General features: G+C 39.1%; 1 protein-coding gene across 5 annotated transcripts in view; it reads left to right on the top strand.

Moving 5' to 3' along the window:
* PTPN4 (protein tyrosine phosphatase non-receptor type 4) overlaps positions 1–20602 on the top strand; it is a 198307-nt gene that overhangs the window by 36090 nt on the left and 141615 nt on the right. The gene's annotated exons all lie outside the window — the stretch shown is intronic.

Genomic DNA, 20602 nt, shown 5'->3' with positions numbered 1-20602 from the left:
AAACTGAAATTGTTTAATCGTAGTACAGTTTGAAAAGCCTTCTTCCAAGAGGGAAGTCTTGTTAGTTTGGTTTTGTAACTATCAAATACACATTCTAATTCAAGGTCTTTTAAGGGGTTGACAAACCAGCAGCACATTATTAGTGGAGCAGGTCAGTAATATGTAGGTGGTTTTTATAAATGTGCTTGAGGGTATGGGAAAGGAATTTTGTTCTCATAAATAATTTATACATTCCCATTGTGACCTTATTCTACTGTCTGTGAAGAAAATTTTTGCTAAACAAAGATAAATAGCAGCCCTGATCTTATCTGAGCCTTATCTGAAACATTTATTCAACACGTTTGTTCATCCTACCTGTGTCCATCTTTATTTGCTCAACATTGTGAGATTCACCTGTGTGGTATGTTAGCAGTAGTTGGTTCATTTTCATTTCTGTGTAGTACTCTCTTGTATGAGTACACCACAGTTTACTTATCCATTTATTTATCTCCATTTATTTGTCCAGTTTATCATTTGTGTATATTTGGATCTTTTCCACCCTGGGCTCTTATCAGTAGTGTTGCTGTGAACATGTCTTGATATATGCAAAAGCATTCCTCTTTTTTATTTAAATGATTCCACACCTACAGAAAGGGGAGAGACTAGTGTCATGAATAGCCACCTACCCTTTTCCTAGATTGACCTGTTGTTAACATTTTGCTCATTTCCTTTATCTTTCTTTTTCTCTGTGTGTGTTTTCTGACCCTCTGAAAGTAGGTGGTACACTTCACCTGTGTTTCAGCAGCCTCAGGATCTCATAAATTACAGCTATATCATTATCACACCCCAAAATTTAATATTTTGAAAATAATAGTATCTAATATATAGTCCATATTGAAACTGGAATTCCTCATTCCGCATTTCCACATCTCCAGGATAACACCTTCATCTATTTCCTGCTGTGTTACGCAGGTGTTTCTAGACTTTGAAATCTTTAAGTAGTATAGAATATTGATCTTCTGAAATCCTGCCTTTTGTGATGACATGGATGGACCTTGGCCTCATGCTAAGTGAAATAAGTCAGAGAAAGACAAATACATTATGATTTCACTCATATGTGGACTCTAGAAAAGCTGAACTCAGAATGGTGGCTGGCAGGGGCCGAGGGATGGGGGGGAAATGGGGAGATGTTGGTCAAGGGGACAGACTTCCAGTTACAAGATGAATAAGTTCTGGGGGCTAATGCACAGCATGGTGACTAATGTCAACTGTACTGTGCTCTATACTTGGAAGTTGCTAAGAGACTAAATCTTAGGTGTTCTCACCACACATTATGTTTATGCTGTATTTCCCATCTAGTATAATTTTCCTGTTGGGCACTTTCGTTGATAATAGTATTGTATTTTTCAATGTGGAAGTCAATGTGCTATTTAATTACTCTTATAGGAAGACATATATTTAGCATATTTATTTTATTTTTGTTTATACTTAGATTTTTTAATATATATTGATATATTTATTGATTTTTTAAAAGCTTTATTATTTATTTATTTAATTTATTTTTGGCTGCGTCGGGTCTTAGTTGCTGGCACATGGGATCTTTGTTGAGGCATGTGGGATCTTTTATTGTGGCGCGTGGGCTTCTCTCTAGTTGTGTCATGAGGGTTTTCTCTTCTCTAGTTGTGGCCCATGCGCCTCTATAGTTATGGCGCGCAGGTTCCAGAGTGCCTGGGCTCTGTAGTTTGTGGCATGCAGGCTCTCTAGTTGAGGTGCGAGAGCTCAGTAGTTGAGGTGTGCAGGCTTAGTTGCCCTATGACATGTGGGATCTTAGTTCCCTGACCAGGGATCGAACCTGTGTCCCCTGCATTGTAAGGAGGATTCTTTACCACTGGACCACCAGGGAGGTCCCAATATATTTAAATACCAGTTCTAGTTGAGTTGAGTTTATTACTAGAAACTTTCTCTACCATTATTTTAGGATATCAAAAAACTTACGAGGAACAATAAGAGAAATTGACTGTTGGATATGTAGTATGTTTATTCCTTTGAGTGTCAGGGCTGGAATCATTCAGAGTGTCTGAGTTGCTTTGCACTTTTGTTACAGATGCTGATTATTTTAATCTACATGAATGGTTCCCTAGTTATGTAGCTTACAGCCTGCGCAGTGGTTCATGATAGGCTGCAAACTAGTAGGGGAGCTTGAACCTCTGCTAGCTATTCTCTCATGTCCATGAAGTACCTTTAAATCTCAGAAATCCCCATTGTTGGCAGCTGCTAGGCTCACCAGCATCTCTGTTCACCAGGAAGGAGAACCACTTAGTTTCCTTTGGAGACTACCGACGGATGATTTGTAACGTCTTAGCTGTTGCAGGCATTGCTTTCCCTAAAAGATTTCTGTACCACAGGTCAAATATTCATTGTTGCCAAAGCCTGCTTTTTTTCCATCTGGTGTTTATCTCATCAAAGTTTTTCCTTTATATTTTCCTGAGAGAAAATGTAGTACTAGTGGAGTTGATACAACTTCATGAGTTTTTTCTCTTTCTCTTCCTCTGTTGTGGACATAGGAGTGAGGTAAGCCCATAAGTGTTGCTTCAGCTTCAAGTTCTGTTTACACAGCCATTCTTTTTACTGTAGCCAGCCTATGGAATTGTCTCCCTCATGCCCTAAATTCATCATCAATTCACCAAAAACTTGTTTCCATTAATACTTTAAAATGCATAGCATCTGTACTACATGGATTGATTTCACCAACCTATGAGGATTTTTTGCCTAAATTTTGTTTTTATTTTTACTTTGGTACACCTGTATAGCAGTAGGCTGTGTGGTAAGGAAGAGTTCTGTAGAGCCAACCTGTTCCAGTTATTAGGACTGCATAAGAAATTACCCCCAAACTTAGTGGCCTATTTATTATCCTCAGGGATTCTGTGAGTCAGAGATCCAACAGGGATGATTTATACCTGCTGCATTTGTTGGGCCTCAGCTGGAAGACTCAAAGCTGGAAGCTAAAGTCATTTGAAGGCTTACTCAGCTTGTGTGAGTGGTACCTGATACCTTAGCTGGGGCTTGAACACCGGTGTGTGACCTCTCTGAGCGCCCTGAGCTTCTTCACAACACAATGGCTGCCTTCTAGAAGTGAGCGTCCTCAGAGGGAGTGCCAGGCTCTAGTCCTGTCACCGTTTCTCATCTGGCCTTGAAAGTCACGTAATGTCACCTCCACCATATTCTGTTTGTCAAGGCTATCGCAGAGTCACACTTGGGATCAAGGAAAGGGAAATAGACTGTCTCTTGATGGAAAGTGGCAAGGTTCTCAAAGATCACGTGGGTTGGGAAATACTGCTGTAGACTCTTGGGAAAGTATAGTCTGCCAACGTGTCTCCCTGGTGGAGGCTTCCATGTTACCACAGCCTCTCCACAAAGCTGTACCTGTGCTCTGCTTTTGTATAGACTTACGAATGTGCTCCCAGGACTCTCCCTTGCTACTCGAAGGGTGGCTGACTTACTAGAGGGCAGAGATGAGAGGGAGTTGAATGTTTACTCTCTGCCTTTTGTGTCATTGAAATTGCTCTATGCTTCTGGGCTTTATATATTTATTTTATATGTGAATGTATATGTATAAAATTGACATATGTAGGGTTATATGCGGAAAAACTGAAATAATATTCAAAATGTGTGATCATTTATTCAGCACATATGATTCAGTGCACAATTCTGAGGCACTTCATAGGTAGCAGTATTTAAAGACAAAACTACAGTTATGCAGTGAGGATTTTTGTTTGTTTACTTTCATTTTTATCCACATTGCATTTTCCCTCAGTTTTCTTTTTCTCTTTGTAATGTATCTCTTATGTACTCAATAAAGAATAACTGATCGCTTTTTTTATTGAAGTACACTTGATTTATAATATTGTGTTGTTTGTGGTATACAGCATAGTGATTCTTTTTTTTGGGTAGATTATATTCCATTATAGGTCATTACAAGATATTGGGTATAATTCCCTATGCTATACGGTAAATCCTTGTTGCTTATCTATTCTGTGTATAGTAGTTTGTATCTGTTAATCCCATACCCCTAATTTATTCCTCCCCTTTGATAACCATATGTTTGTTTTCTATGTCTGTGAGTCTGTTTCTGTTTTGCATATATATTCATTTGTATTAGTTTTTAGATTGCACAGATGAGTGATACCATATAGCATTTGTCTTTCTCTGATTTACTTCACTTAGTATGATAATCCCTAGGTCCATCTACGTTGCTACAAATGGCATTATTTCATTCTTTTTGATGGCTGAGTAGTATTCCATTGTATATATGTACCACATCCTCTTTATCCATTCATCTGTTGATGGGCACTTGTGTGGCTTCTTTGTCTTGGCTGTTGTAAATAGTGCTGCTATGAACATTGGGGTGCATGTATCTTTTTGAATTAGTGTTTTTGTTTTTTCCCGATGTATACTGAGGAGTGGAATTGTTGGACCAAATGGCAATTCTGTTTTTAGTTTTTTAAGGGATCTCACCAATTTACATTCCCACCAACAGTATATGAGGGTTCCTTTTTCTCACACCCTCTACAACATTTGTTATTTGTAGGCTTTTTGATGATGGCCATTCTGACAGTTGTGAGGTGATACCTCATTGTGGTTTTGATTGGCGTTTCTTTAATAATTAGCGATATTGAGCATCTTTTCACATGCCAGTTAGTCATTTGTATGTCTTCTTTGGAAAAATGTCTATTTAAGTCTTCTGCCCATTTTTTGTGATTGGATTATTTGTTTTGTGATATTGAGTTATAAGAGCTGTTTGTATATTTTGGATATTAACCCCTTTTCAGTCATATCATTTGCAAATATTTTTTCCCATTCCCTAATTTGTCTTTTTGTTTTGTTGATAGTTTCCTTTGCTGTGCAAAAGCTTTTAAGTTTAATTAGATCCTATTTGTTTAGTTTTGCTTTTATTTCTTTTGCCATGGGAGACTGAGCTAAGAAAATACTGCTACAATTTACGTCAACGAGTGTTTTGCCTATGTCCTCTTCTGGAAATTTTATGGTGTAGTGTCTGGCATTTAGGTCTTTAAAGTGTTTTGAGTTTATTTTTGTGTGTGGTGTGAGGAAATGTCTAAATTTATTGTTTTATGTGTAGCTGCCAGCTCACGGCACCACTTACTGGGGCAGCACCCGACAGTTGAAGAGACTGTCTTTCTCCGTTGTATTATGTTCTTGCCTCTTTTGCTGTAGGTTAATTGACCCTAGGTACATGGGCTTGTTTCTGGGCTCTCTAGCGGATAGTTTTTTTTTTTTTTTTTTTTTTTTTTTGCGGTATGCGGGCCTCTCACTGTTGTGGCCTCTCCCGTTGCGGAGCACAGGCTCCGGACGCGCAGGCCTAGCAGCCATGGCTCACGGGCTTAGTTGCTCCGCGGCATGTGGGATCTTCCCGGACCAGGGCACGAACCCGTGTCTCCTACATCGGCAGGCGGATTCTCAACCACTGCGCCACCTGGGAAGCCCCGGATAGTTTTTTTAAATGATACCAGTACTTCAGTTGTGAGTGAAAGATGCAATACATCATAGATTTTTTTCCCCTTGAAATAGAATGAAATTCAATTAATAATATTCTAGTTATGTTATAGCTTGGGTTGATGAATATTTAGTTGGCTGAACCTCACCTTGTTTTCATCTGGTAAAGTATTTGTTAACCAAATCTGTAGTAAAAACTGGATTATCGAGTTGGGGTTATTTAGCAGGTGGATGCTGGTTGAAATGGGAAGCAAAAGAAGTATAAGGATGATGGATTTACCTAAATGGAACTTACTGGGAATCATTTTACAGTCATATTTGTAAAGGAGGCTAGGGTTTGGGGGATTTTTTTCCTGTTTATTGTTCCACTGTCTTTATTTTTCACGTGAGAAGATAAGTTTAGAGTCATTAGATTACTTGCCAAGTGGATAGCAGAGCCAGTAATGTGTGTGTGTATGTGAGAAGGTGTGTTTGGACCTGTTATTTTCAACACTTACCATTTTACTAAGTATTATTTCTAGCCCTACTTACATTTGATTGCTTTATTTTTGGCCACACTGCGTGGCATGTGGGATCTTAGTTCCCTGGCTGGGGATCAAACCTGTGCCCCCTGCAGTGGAAGCGTGGGGTCTTAACCACTGGACCGCCAGGGAAGTCCCTAAATTTGATTTCTTAATTCCTTTAAAAATACTATCATTTACACATCATCCAGTTTCCCTAAGAAATTTTTTGTTTTTACATTTATTGGTTTATTCATGTACACAGTTTAAAATAATTGTTCTATAAAGTGTCACAACAAAAAGTAACAGAACTCTAAACCTACCCTGTTGCCCCTTAGAAGTAACTGCATTTGACACATTTAGTTTTTCTCTCATATTTATTACCATGATTCTAAGAAACATGCTTAAAGTATGTCTGGTTTTGTCTGGTTTGTTTTTTGTTGTTTGTATTATGTATTGACTTTGGAGGATGAGACTTTACCTCTCCTTCCCCTCCATACACACATACTTCCGCTCTGTCATCCTTTCAATAAACAAAGTAGTTATACAGTAATATTTGGTTAGTTCAGAATGTCTTTTCCCTAGAGGGAAATCCTTCAGTCATCTGCCTGGAGCTTGTGGAGTCCTGACTGGGACTTCTTAGAGCTGAGGGAGAGAAGGGGACTAGGGAGGTCTCAGCTCTTCAGGAGGTAGACTTCCATTTATCATGTGGATTTCCCCGGTTTTCAGCTCAGTGAAAATTAATCAACTGCACGTGATGTCTCTGAGCCCAGATTATCACTGGCTCGCTTTCTTCAGAGAGTGACTCTAGTTCTTGCATGATTGTCACAGGGACGGGGAGTGAGAGCTGGCCATGAAGAGCGGTCCCAGACTCGCCCTGAGTGCTGCCCTCTCAGCGTCATCGTGGGTCTTAAGCACACATCTGTGTCCAGTCGGCCTCGCTTATTAACCTTGACGTCTCTCAGATTGACTTGCAGCATCTACTCTGAAGGAGAATTTACTATTTACGAAGGTGTTTTGAGGAAAATCAGGTGTTAAAATGGAAGTGGGCATATTTAGTGCAAAAAGATGTGATAATTGGCCAGTTGTCGTAGTGTTTGAAAATTCCAAGATTGTAGTATGTGGTGGATTATTAAATCTTTTTTCTATTTTGAATTTTTTCCCTAAATTATATCATGTTAAGCATGAGAAAAGTATCAATGAGATTTATACTTGTGCACAAAGTTACCATATTTCCTGGTTTATTCTTTGATTGTTTTTATGAGGCATGTGTAGTTCTTAGGTCTTAATATCGTATTTGTCATGCATAAGTCTTTACTGATAAAGACATTTACTTCTGTTGAAAGATTGCCTAGGCAGTTATCCAATGATGAATTTATAAGTTTTTATTTTGAAGATTTACTAGTCCTGTGATTATACACAAGTTGCTCTACCTTACTGTATTACAGATTCATTTGTTAGGAAAGAACACCTGTCTTGCATGGGATGTTTAGAATTAAATGAGAGTATTTTGAAATGTTGTTTATGTGCCTGACTCACATTACACATTTAGAAAGGTTGATTCTTCTTTGCTTTATTGCTTGTGATCCAGTCGACCTATTCTCTAGTTCCAGAAATGTTTTCTTGGAAGAATATTATTATTAAAATTTCACAAAACAGCAGTCTCCTAATTGCTTTATGTGTATATGTGATATTCTTACCTGTGTACTGTTGCACATGTACAGTTTCCAAAACCCAGCTTGTTTCTGGCATATTGATTATAAATACACGTACATGGGAATTCCCTGGTGGTCCAGTGGTTAGGACTGTGCTATCACTGCCCAGGGCCTGTGCTCAATCCCTGGTCAGGGAACTAGGATCCTGCAAGCTGCAAAGCATGGCCAAAAAAAATAAAAATAAATAAGAATAAAAACACATGTACATGGAAATTGTAAAAATGCAAGTTTATTCTTAAAGTGTAAAGAGTAGGGACATCCCTGGCGGTCCAGTGGTTAAGACTTCGCCTTCTAATGAAGGGGCTGCAGGTTCGATCCCTGGTTGGGGAACTAAGATCCCACATGCCTTGTGGCCAAAAAGTCCAAAACATAAAACAGAAGCAATATTCTAACAAATTCAATAAAGACTTTAAAAATGGTCCACGTCAAAAAAACCTTTAAAAAAAAAAAAGTAAAGAGGAAACAGTTGTCAAATATTACATTTTTAAGAACTTTCCTGGTGGCGCAGTGGTTAAGAATCTGCCTGCCAATGCAGGGGACGCAGGTTCGAGCCCTGGTCTGGGAAGATCCCACATGTGGCAGAGCAACTAAGCCCGTGTGCCACAACTGCTGAGCCTGTGCTCTAGAGCCTGCGAGCCACAACTACTGAGCCCGCGTGCCACAACTACTGAAGCCTGTGCACCTACAGCCCAGGCTCTGCAACAAGAGAAGCCACTGCAATGAGAAGCCTGCGCACCGCAACGAAGAGTAGCCCCTGCTCGCCTCCACTAGAGAAAGCCCGCTGCCCGCAGCAGTGAAGACCCAATGCAGCCAAAAATAAATAAATAAATAAAATTTAAAATATATTACATTTTTGAGAATTAGGTACTTTTTATCTTGGCACTAGTACAGTGAATTAAGTTGTCATTGTTCATGTACTTTATTTAATGACAACAATTATTTAGTGCCTCATATGTTATGGGAAAAAGTTTTAGGAAGTAACTGTAAGCCATTAAAATTTTGATAAATATGATGGATTCTATTTAGAAAGATTCTGTAGCTTAGTGTCCCCTACTCTAGAAATTTTGTGTAGTTTTTTATTTATTATAATATGTATAATACATGTTATACACTGTGGTGCACAGATCTTTACTATACAACTCAATGAATGTTTGTGTACATCTGTGGAACTACCACCAGATTAAGGTATTGAATACTTCACTCACCAAGAAAGATTCCCTTGTGCTCTCTAAGTATTTCTTACTCCATTTTATCTCCTTTATTAGCTTTTCTTGATTAACCTTTTAATGTCATACTTTTAGTGATTACCTTAGAAATTGCATAATGTATCATGACTTAGAAAAGTCTGCCTTTATTTAGTACAGTTGACTGTTGAACATAACAGGTTTGAAATGTGTGGTTCCACTTATACGTGGATATTTTTCAGTGAATACATATTTTTCAGTGAATACATACACAATCCACATTTGGTTGAAACTGCAGATGCGGAACCGTGGATATGTAGGCTGACCACAAAGTTACACACAGATTCTCAACTGCGTGGAGAATCAGCACCCCTAACCCCCAGGTTGTTCAAGGGTCAACTGTACTTATACCATGTCCCCCCCCAAATGCAAAAACCTTAAAGCAGTTTAAATCCATTTACCTGCCTCCTACTTTTTTGCTATTGTTCTTATGTATTTTTGCAATCTGCCTCATATGATATAAACCCTACAAGACATTGTTATTATTTCTTTAAATAGTTAACAGTCTATTATATTTCCCTTTATATTTATATTTTTTTCAGCTCTTCATTTCTTATATATCCATGTTTCCATCTAGAATCTTTTCCCTTCTTCTGAAAGAACCTCTTTTATTATTTTCTGAAATAGAGTCTGTTAATACAGTCTTTCAACTTTTTGTTTGTCTGAAAATGTATTTACTTACTCCTTATTTTGGAATATATTTTTGCTGGGTATAGAATTCTACATTGATAGTTTTTCTTCTTTGTAGTTTAAAGATGTTGTTTCATTGACTTTCTCTTGAGGAGCCATCTTGAGAACTCATTTTTCATTCTTATTGTTCTTGAGCAGGACAAGAGATATGTCCTTTCTTGCTCTGTTTTTTTTTTTTTTTTTTTTTTTTTTTTTGTGGTACGCGGGCCTCCCACTGCTGTGGTCTTTCCTGTCGCAGAGCACAGGCTCCAGACGCGCAGGCTCAGCAACCGTGGCTCACGGGCCCAGCCGCTCTGTGTCATGTGGGATCCTCCTGGACCCGGGCATGAACCCACGTCCCATGCATTGGCAGGTGGACTCTCAACCACTGTGCCACCAGTGAAGCCCCTTCCTCTGTTTTTGAGTTTTTTCTCTATTTTTGATTCTAGTGTCTTGTCTATAATATACCTAGATATGGTTTTGTGTTTATCTTGCTTGTGTGTTTGTGTGTTTATCTTGCTTGGTATTCACTGAGTTTCTTAAATCTGTAGGTTGATGTCTTATAAAATTTGAAAACTTCTTGTTCTTTACAGATTTAAATATTGCTTCTGGCCCATTTTTTCTTCTCTCCTTCTGGACTCCGTTACATCTGTTAGACTGTTTGACTACATCCCACATCTAACATATGTTCTATTTTGTTGTTTATAATTTCTCTCTGTGTTTTGAATAGCTATTAACTTGTTTTTAAGTCTGCTAATTCTTTTCTTTTGCTGTGCTTATTTTGCTGTTAAACCATCCAACAAATTCCTCTGTTTCGCATATTATATTCTGCAGTTCTAGAATGTCAGTATGGTCATTTTTATAGATTGTAATTCTGTTTTGAAGTATTTTATATTTTAATCCATTTTCTCTGTTCTCCCTCTGTTATCTTTAATATGTAATCATAATTATTTTGAAGCCCTCACAGACCAAGACCAATATGTAGATCCCTTATAAGTCTGTGTATTTTTGTGGACTGCTTTGTCTCTTGATTATTATTATTATTATTATTATTATTTTTTGCAGTACGTGAGCCTCTCACTGTTGTGGCCTCTCCCGTTGCGGAGCACAGCCTCTGGATGCGCAGGCCCAGTGGCCATGGCTCACGGGTCCAGCCGCTCCGCAGCATGTGAGATCTTCCTGGACCGGGGCACGAACCCGGGTCCCATGCATTGGCAGGTGGACTCTCAACCGCTGCGCCACCAGGGAAGCCCTGTCTCTTGACTACTAATCACTTTCCCTGCTTCATGTACCTACTAATTTAGCATTGTATGATTGATATTGTGAGCGTAATGTAGAGCAACGGATAGCAAACTGTGACCCATGGGCCAAATCCAGCCTGGTGGCTATTATTGTGTGGCCCATGAAGCTGAGAATGGATTTTACATTTTTACAGGTTTTTGGTTTTGTTGTTGTTGTTTTTTAAGAGAATGTGCGACAGAGTCTATTTATGGCCTTCAAAACCTAAAGGTATTTACCTGCTGGTCCTTTATGGGAAAGGTTTGCTGACCCCTATTCAACCCCTAGTGTAAAAGCTCTGGACCATTATCTTCCTTTGAATAGCATTGAATTTTATTCTGGCAGCCAGTTAAATTGCTAATGGACCACTTAGATCCTGTGGAGACTTAGTTTTAGCTGTTGTTCAATAAGATAAGTCTGTTTTAGCTTTGTTCTCATTTCTAGGGCATGGGTTGTTTAGGGTCTCAACTAAATGTCTGGGTTATTCATCACGGTCTGTCTCCTCTGAGCCTGAACTCAGTTTCTTCGGAACCCTGCAGCCTCTGCAATCTTTGTTTAGCTAACAGCCTCCCAACAGCCATTCTCTGCTAGGCCTCTAGGAGTTTCGCCCTGTGCATGCACAGCCTAGGAGGCAGATGAGAGCGAGGTTTATGTAGATTTCTGTAGCTTCTTCTCTTTGACTCTTTCCTCTGTAATAACCTGCCCCCGCCCCCAACCCAACTTACCTTAGCAACCCAAACAATAATTGTAGTTTTCTCATCCTAGCAAGATAGCCACTCTGCTTGGGCTCCATTTCTCTACACCATGATTTGGAAAATTCCCTTAAGGAGAAAGCCAGCATGAATGTGGGATTTGATTAATCTGGTTCTCTTCTCTCAAGGATCATAGTGCTGTGTTGGGTGTTGTCTAATGCCTGCAAATAGTTCATTTTCTCTCTCTCTCTTTTTATATTTGGTCTAGCTTTTGTACATGTTTATAGCAGGAGGGTATACTAACACTAGCTATTCCATCATGACAAGACCAAAAATTCTGATTGTTTTGAAATGGGAATATATATCTCATTACATAATAGTGGATTTTGATTTGAGAGCATTTAACATATTACTTGCACTGTTCAGTTGAGCCAAATAGAAGGACTCAGATCTCAGTGAAAAATGGTAAATATGTGTGTCTTATAAAATCAGATTAGTCTAAGATATTATTGATTTGGTGAGGGGGATAAAATGGCACTTGCTTTCCAAAGAATGAGGCCCTAACAAGGTAGGCCAGTGTCTTGTTCTTTTAGAAGATTTCAACTCAGGAGTCATCTGCCACATTTGAGATGCACCTGAACCCTAGGTGAGCTGGGCTCAGCTATTACCAGAGGAACTTTCTTTGGCTGATCAATTCTTAATAATTATGTAACAGTTTTGTGTTTGTTGTTTACATATCCAGCATCTTTAAAACAACTTATAAATATTTTAACCCACAGTTTATCTCTTAACTGCCATATTCACAGTGTGCATGGAATACAGGGCTGGTATGCAGTACCTTCTGGCTTATTTCATATTCTTTGAGGGAACAATCATTTAAGTGTTTTTGCCATCATATTGTATTGCATGTAAGGGCTGTCTGTATAGGCCACTGGTTCCCAAGATTAATTTGATGAAACTAGTTGGTTAGCTGGGGGTCTGCTTTCTCTCTCTTGTTCTATGTGTGTCTCTTTTGAAGTTGAATAGTATGCCCTTGTCAAATAGATGTGATCTGTTCTTTGGAAAAGGATGCATGACATAGCTCTCTTTCCCTGCTAGAACTAGCAAACAAGCTTTCAGTATTCATTGGAGTGGTGTTGGTGACCACAGAAAGAGATAGAGGTTTTTTTTTGTTTGTTTGTTTTTTTTAAATTTTATTTATTTTTGGCTGCGTTGGGTCTTCCTTGCTACGTGCAGGCTTTCTCTAGTTGTGGCGAGAGGGGGCTGCTCTTCGTGGCGAGAGGGGGCTGCTCTTCGTTGCAGTGCATGGGCTTCTTATTGTGGTGGCTCCTCTTGTTGTGGAGCACGGGCTCTAGGCACGTGGGCTTCAGTAGTTGCAGCACGTGGGCCCACTAGTTGTGGCTCGTGGGCCCTAGAGCGCAGGCTCAGTAGTTGTGGCGCATGGGCTTAGTTGCTCTGCGGCATGTGGGATCTTCCTGGACCAGGGCTCGAACCTGTGTCCCCTGCATTGGCAGGCGGATTCTTAACCGCTGCGCCACCAGGGAAGTCCCTAGAGATAGAGTTTTTGTCACATAAGTAAGCTACACGACTCACTCTCTGATGCCCCACTGCCTGTGATACCTGTGATAGGCCCTCGCCTGGGTGATTCTCTGTTCTGAGTGCCCTGTGGATCCAAGAATCCCCCAGAGGAAGGCCAGTGTGACCCTCTGCCCAGAGGCTGGTGTTGGTTCTTGTGGTTGAATCCTGCTGAGCACAATTCTGTAGAAGGGAAGTTGCTTTTCGGCTTTGTGCCCATTTAGAATGTTATTCATAACTCAGGTTAGGTAGTTAAGTATCTATGTCTTGGAGATTTGGTTTTGTATTAAAGGTAGCATCTGCTTAGCCTTCTTTGAGCCTTTGCCCTTATTTAACATTCTTTTTAATAAAAAAGACTAGAAATAATTGTGCTTCCAAAAGTTTAAAATAAAACAACCCTGGACTTGCATATATACACATGCATTGCATGTACACATACAGCAAAATTTATCACTTTCAAAAACCTTTATCTTGAAATTCTTTTCTCTTCCTGTTGGGGAATTCAGTATAGTAATATGTTTTCCTCTTCAATTTTTTTCCTAGTAACTGGTTTTATGACTCTAATTTTTTCATTCACCTTTTGAATTCTACACATGATTTTTAATGTAACAGTTTGTTTAGTTTCCACAAAGAGAAGCAACAGCTGTGATATATGAGGAATTAGTAATACTGTTATGATAAACATTTTTCTGAATGTACATACATTTCCTTTTGATGCTTCCTTTGATTTGTTTATAATAAACTTCAGAGTGTATAGTTTTTGCTGTTTCTTTTGCAGTTATTTAACTTTTTTCCCATGTTAAGGAAATCTGGAGGAGATAGGCCCTTAATTTCATTGACTAGGTACTTAAGTTTAGTACTAGGTTAATTTACAATTTTGGATTCACTATATATTTTTTTGATATCACTTAACTTTGAATAACTGTGAGATGACTTTTATTTTCCTTCATCAAGGATAACTTGGGTGGGAACTGTGGTAGTTCTACAAAGAACTACATACTACATAGATCTGGTCCTGGATTCTAGGTGTTGGACTATCACAGATCATTTAAGCATACAGTGATGTCAAAAATCAAGACCCTAAGCACTCTGAATTGTTACAGGAAGCACCGTGGTATAGTGTAGTGTGATGAAAAGTGCACGGGCCTTGGAGTCCCAAAGGCTAGAGTTATGTCCTAGATATACTAAATGCTTGCCCTGTGGCACTGTTCCACTTACTTGACCTTTAATATAATTTCCTTGAATATGAAGTAGAAACAATATCTATGATGCCTAGGATTATTATCGGGATTAAATGAATGTATATTAAGCACCCAATAAGGATTCCCGTAGGAGCTCTAGAGATGTGACACCTCCTCACCCTTCTCCTCTGTCTCCTTTCCTCCTTCCCTAGTTGCCCAGAGTTAGCCAAGGCACAGCTCGGAGGCCAGTGTCCCCCAGACTGCCCGCACTTGTGACAGCAGTTGCAAGCTTGGGAGTGTCTTAAAACCACTCTGAGTTTCAGTAGTTTGTTAGAAGGACTCAACAGATCTCATTGAAAGCTGTGACACTGGAGGAGCAATCCTGCAGCTTTGGCCATAGAAGCACCGCGGGGCAGAGTCAGGAGGAGTTTGAATGGAGAGCTTCTAGTCCTCCCCGCCCCGTGGAGCCGTGGGTGACGTTGCGTCTTCCTGGTTACTATGTATGGCAGTTACGCCAGAACGTTTCCAGCCAGCGAAGCTCCCCCAAGCCTTGTATGTCCAAACTTTTTACTGGCACGCAGCCAGGTACTTCTTGCGTGACTTACCCAGTCTCTAGCCTCTTGCAGAGGTCAGGCTAATACCCTTAGTCTCCAGTTCCTCTGAAGTCAGAAGTGATGTGATATGGTCCAAAGCCCCAATCATAAACCACATTGCTAGACTGTCCAGTGACCACAGGCCCCAGGCAAACAAAGACAGCCCTATCAGCTAGGGCATTCCAGGGGCCTAGAGACCACCTCCCAGTAGCCAAGGACAAAGGCCAGACCTTTCTGGAAAAGGTTTCTTCACTATACCTTAGTGCTGTGTTTTTGTAGTGGCTAATTAAATTATTCAGTACTTAATATTTTGGTTGTTAATTTTTATCTAAGTAATAGTATATAATAAATATTAGACAGTTAAAAAAAAAGCCAAGCAGGACAAATCAAATAATGAAAGCCTAATGAAATGCTCCCACCCTTTTCTTTTAGTACTAGCTTCCAGTTATTGATAGATTTGGAGATGTCCTTTAGGCATTTACTGCCAGTTTTCTGTGCTGGTTTATATTTTCTGTTTTGGACATTATCTCTTGACTTCCTATTATGCAAGTTTAAATTTTTTTAATTTAATTTAATTTTTAGTCTATTTTACACCCTCACTCCCCCTCCTTAAATTCGTAGGTCATAATTTTTAGTTAAATTTTCTGTGTATCAGAATTACATTTGGCTCTAGTAAAAGAAACTGGAAATAACAGTAACTTAAATGAGCAAAAGTGCATTTTCCTCTCACATAAAAGAATTCTAGAGACAGACAGTCCAAGAAATGGGATAGCAACTTCACAGTTATCAGGGAACCAGGTCCCCTGTTCTTCCCTTCACTTTCCTGGGAGTGTGGCTGTGCATAAGATCACTTCACAGTCCAAGATAGCTGTTAGACCCCCTAGCAGTTAGGTCAGTTTTCAGGCAGGCGGAGGCAGGGAGGGAAGGGGAGGAGCACTGGGGAACAGAGCAGGGGAGGACGGAGGAGCAAAAAGGGCACGTGTGCCAGTTTCTTTCCCAATCTTAAGGAACTTTGCTTAAAAGTTATACCCTGCAGCTTCTAGTTACATTTTATTGACCAAAATTTAGTCACAGGCCCTCATGTGGGCTGCAGGGCTGGGTATTTTATATTCCTGTTGCTATCCCAAACAATACTGAAGTTTTATCGTAAAGAAATGATAGAAAATGGGTTATGACAGGGACTTCCTTGGTGGTCCAGTGTGTGAGTCTCCCGGCTCCCAAATGAGGGAGCCCAGGTTCGATGCCTGGTCAGGGAACCTAGATCCTGCATGCCGCAACTGAGACCTGGCGCAGCCAGAATAAATAAATAAATAAGAAAATGAGTATGACAGAGGCAGTTAGCACTTTCTTCCTTAATTCACTTCATTGTTTACCTCTGTGATTATGCAAAGTAATTCACTGCTAAGCCACATAGTGTACTATGATTATATTTTGTTCTTCTAGAATTATCCATTGCCCCCTTTAAAAAAAAATCTGGTCAGTTTTCTCTCTGTAGGTTTTAGTTTTTTTCTTTTGCAATTGTATATGTATTTAAAGAGTCAGGTGGTCCTCCCTGTGTCACAGGGTGTATTACAAAGTAGCGGTCGTCTGCCCCTGTCCTTATAGCACTTCCCTAGAAACAACTAGCTTAATTCTTTTTAGTAGATTCTTTTAGTGTTTGCCTATATTATCTCTAAATACCGTGTCTGTGTTGCTACTACTTAATTTTTCAGTTTTAGGCATTGTCTGTTGGTTGCCCATTTAAAAAGATGAGAATTTAGTTCTCTTTTACCTCTAACCCCTACTTCTCATTTTATCAATATAATTGACTTTTATAATGTGTTTATGTTAGTATTCAATGTATATACAGTGTTATGTCTATGTGAATGCTGTTCATAGCTGAGCCACTTTTGTGCGAAACTTCTTGGTTTTCACAGTTGGTGCTTTCCACTCCCCTTTCCTCCCTCCCTCCCTTCCTTTTCCTTTCTTTTCCTTTCTTTCTTTCTCTCTATCCCCCTAGTTTCCTATATATATTATTAATTACCCCAAACTCTTTAATAGTTGCCTGAATCTTCTCTTAATGTGTTCTTCATGTCAGATATTCTCTCAAATTCACCTTTTTGGAGAAATCCAAGAACCTTCTGGCGTGCTTCTTTTTGGAGTGGTTGCTCTATACACTTGGTGTATAACTAGAGTCACCCATTGCCATCATCTTGTTTTGAAGGTTCATGTAGGTTATTCACAAAATCCACTGGTTCCCATTGTGACACTCCTCCCTATCCTCCACTGTGCCTGGTGTCCCTAGGTTTGCAACCACCTGTGTTTATCTTGGAATATCTCAGGGGAGGTGTACAGTCATTTAGCTCTAGTGGATGGAATTGGAAACTAGAGATATAACTCTTCCCGACATGAACTTTCTACCACTTTCCTTCCAGATTTTAGCCTCATGCTTTCTTCTCACCTTTTCTGATACATATGCCTTCAGTTTCTGAGCATTTGCATGCCTTTGGCTTTCTTCTTGTTGGCGCCCCCTCTCTCTGGTGTTTCGTATTTCGCTCCACTGCCTCTTCCTTTTGCTCTCCATTTTCCTAAAATGTGTTCGCGTTTCTTTAACTGATGTCTTCTCTCCTCTTTGTCTTTGTGGTTTTTATGTTTTTAACGTCTATCCTTCTTTTTCCCCCTCAATATAATGAGCTTTTCAGGGAAGAGCAAAGGTGTAAACACATGCTCAGTTATCACACAGTAAGCTTAAACATGTTTTAGAAATACTGTGTTTTTTGTTTTGAGCAGTTTTAGGTTCATAGCAAAATTGGGCAGAAGGTACAAGGATCTCCCATACACCCCCTGCTCTCACACGTGCATTGCCTCTTCTGTTTTCAGTGTCCTCACCAGAGTGGTACACATGATGAGCCTACATATCATAACCAAAAGTCCACAGTTTACATTAGGGTTCACTCTTGGTATTGTGCATTCTTTGGGCTTAGGCATATGTAAAATGACATGTATTCACCATTTAAAGTATCATACAGAGTAACTTCACTGCCCAAAAAATCTTCTGTGCTCTGCCTGTTCGGCCCATTTCCCCTCCTACAACCCCTGCAACCGCGGAGCTTTTTACCCGCTTCATAGTTTTGCATTTTCCAGAATGTCATATACTTGGAATTATACCGTATGTAGCCTTTTCAGATAGGCTGACTTAGTAATATGCAGTTTAGTGTTCTTCGTGTCTTTTCATGCTTGATAGCTCATTTCTCTTTAGTGCTGGGTTATTACTGTTGATTTATTATTAATCCATTGTTTGGTTGTACAGCAGTTTCTCTCTTCACCTACTGAAGGGCATCTTGTTGCTTCCAAGTTGTGGCAACTATGAATAAATGTGCTGTAAACACTGTGTGCAGGGTTTTGTGTAGGCGTAAGTTCCGATTTCCTTTGAGCAAATACCAAGGAGTGTGATTCTGGATCTTATGGTGAGAATATGTTTAGTTTTGTAAGAAAATGCCAAAGTGTCTTCCAAAGTGGCTGTTCCATTTTGCATTCCATCCAGCATTGAATGAGAGTGCCTGTCGCTCCACACCCTCACCAGCATTTGGTGTGATCAATGTTAAGGATTTTGGTAATTTTGTAGTCTGTTGTGGTGTCTTATTGTTTTAATTTGCATCTTCCTGATGACATATGATGTGGAGCATCTTTTTCTATGTGTATTTGCCATCTGTATATGATCTTTAGCGAGGTCTCCGTTAAGGTCTTTGGTCCTTTTTTTTTTTTGGCGGTACGCGGGCCTCTCACTGTTGTGACCCCTCCCATTGCGGAGCACAGGCTCCGGATGTGCAGGCTCAGCGGCCACGGCTCACGGGCCCAGCCGCTCTGCGGCACGTGGGATCTTCCCAGACCGGGGCACGAACCCGTGTCCCCTGCATCGGCAGGCGGACTCTCACCACTGCGCCACCAGGGAAGCCCTTTCGGTCCATTTTTAAATCGTTTTTTTCCCCCCTTATTGTTGAGTTTTAAGAGATCTTTGTATATTTTGGATAATGGTCCTTCATCAGATGTGTCTTTTGCAATTATTTTGCCCTGTCTGGCTTTTCTTCTCATTCTGTTGACATTGTCTTATGCTGAGCAGAAGTTTTTTTAATTTTAATGGAGTCTAGGTTATTGATTATTTCTCTCATGGCTCATGCCTTTGGTGTTGTATCTAAAGAATCATCATCATACCCAAGGTCATTTAGGTTTTCTCCTATGTTATCTTCTAGGAGGTTTATAGTTTTACCTTCTACATTTAGGTCTCTGATCCATTTTGAGTTAATTTTTATGAAAGGTGTAAGGTATGTGTCTAGATTCATTATATTTACATGTGGATGTCCATTTGTGGCAGGACTGTTGGTTGAAAAGACTATCTTTCCTCCATTGTATTGCCTTTGCTCCTTGATTAAAGATCATTTGACTATATTTATGTGAGTATATTTCTGGGCTCCCTGTTCTGTGTATTCTTTCTCCAGTACCACACTGTCTTGATTACTGTAGCTTTATAGTAAGTCTTGAAGTCAGGTAGCATCAGTCCTCCAACTTTGTTGTTGTTCAATTTGTGTCTTTTAAGAAATAGGTTCATTTCATCAAAGTTGTCAACTTCAGGAACATAAAGTTGTTTGCAGTGTTCCTTTATTATCTGTAGGGTCTGTATTGATGTCTGCTCATTTCTGAAATTGAATATTTGGTAACTTTAGTCTTTTTTTATTTTTCAACTCTGGCTAAAAGGTTATCAGTTTTATTGATCTTTTCAAAAAACTAGCTCTTGGTTTTATTGAATTTGGTCAATTCTTTACCCCTTTTCAATTTCATTGATTTTCTTTTCCTATTCTTCCTTCTCTTGCTTTGGTTTAGTTTACTCTTAATTTTTCAAGGCAGAAGCATACATTATTGATTTGAGATCTTTTTTTTTTTTTCTGATGTAGGCATTTAATGTTATAAACATCTCAAAGCACTGATTTTGCTGTATCCTACAAAGTGTCATATGTTGTTTTTTTCATATTTATTCAGATCAAAATATTTTCTAATCTTCCTTGAGACTTCCTCTTTGTTCCATGTATTATTTACATGTGTGTTATTTAGTTTTCAGATATTTGAGGATTTTGCAGATATCTTTCTCTTATTAATTCCTATTTCAATTCCCTTATGTCTAGTGAACATACTTTGTATGACTTCAGTCATACAAATCTTTGATAGTTTGCTTTTATAATGTTTATTTTAAATTTGGTGAAGTTTATGGCATGCCTTGGTGAATGCTGCATGTGCACTTGAAAGTATATTCTGCTCTTTTTGTGTGGAGAGTTCTATTAAATGTCGGTTAGTTTAGGTTGATTCATAGTGCTTTTACATCCTTACTGATTTTCTCTTTACTTTGCTCTATTAATTATTCAAGGAAGAGTGTTGAAGTCTTTAACTATAATTGTGTAATTGAACACTTGTATATTTCTCTCTTCAATTGTTCAATTATACAATTATAGTTAAAGACTTCAACACTCTTCCTTGAATAATTACATTAGGTTCACTTCATGTATTTGTATTACTTAAACTTTTTTGTTGTATTACCCATTTATGACTGTTAGTTTTTCTTGGTTATTTGACTCTTTTATCATTATGTAGTGTCCCTCTTTATTTCTGGTGATTTTCTCGTTCTGACATCTGTTTT

Source organism: Kogia breviceps, chromosome 2 (assembly GCF_026419965.1).
Source record: "Kogia breviceps isolate mKogBre1 chromosome 2, mKogBre1 haplotype 1, whole genome shotgun sequence".
Taxonomy (NCBI): Eukaryota; Metazoa; Chordata; class Mammalia; order Artiodactyla; family Physeteridae; genus Kogia; species Kogia breviceps.
Note: the sequence above shows the minus strand (reverse complement) of the source record. Positions and strands in the feature narration are given on the sequence as shown.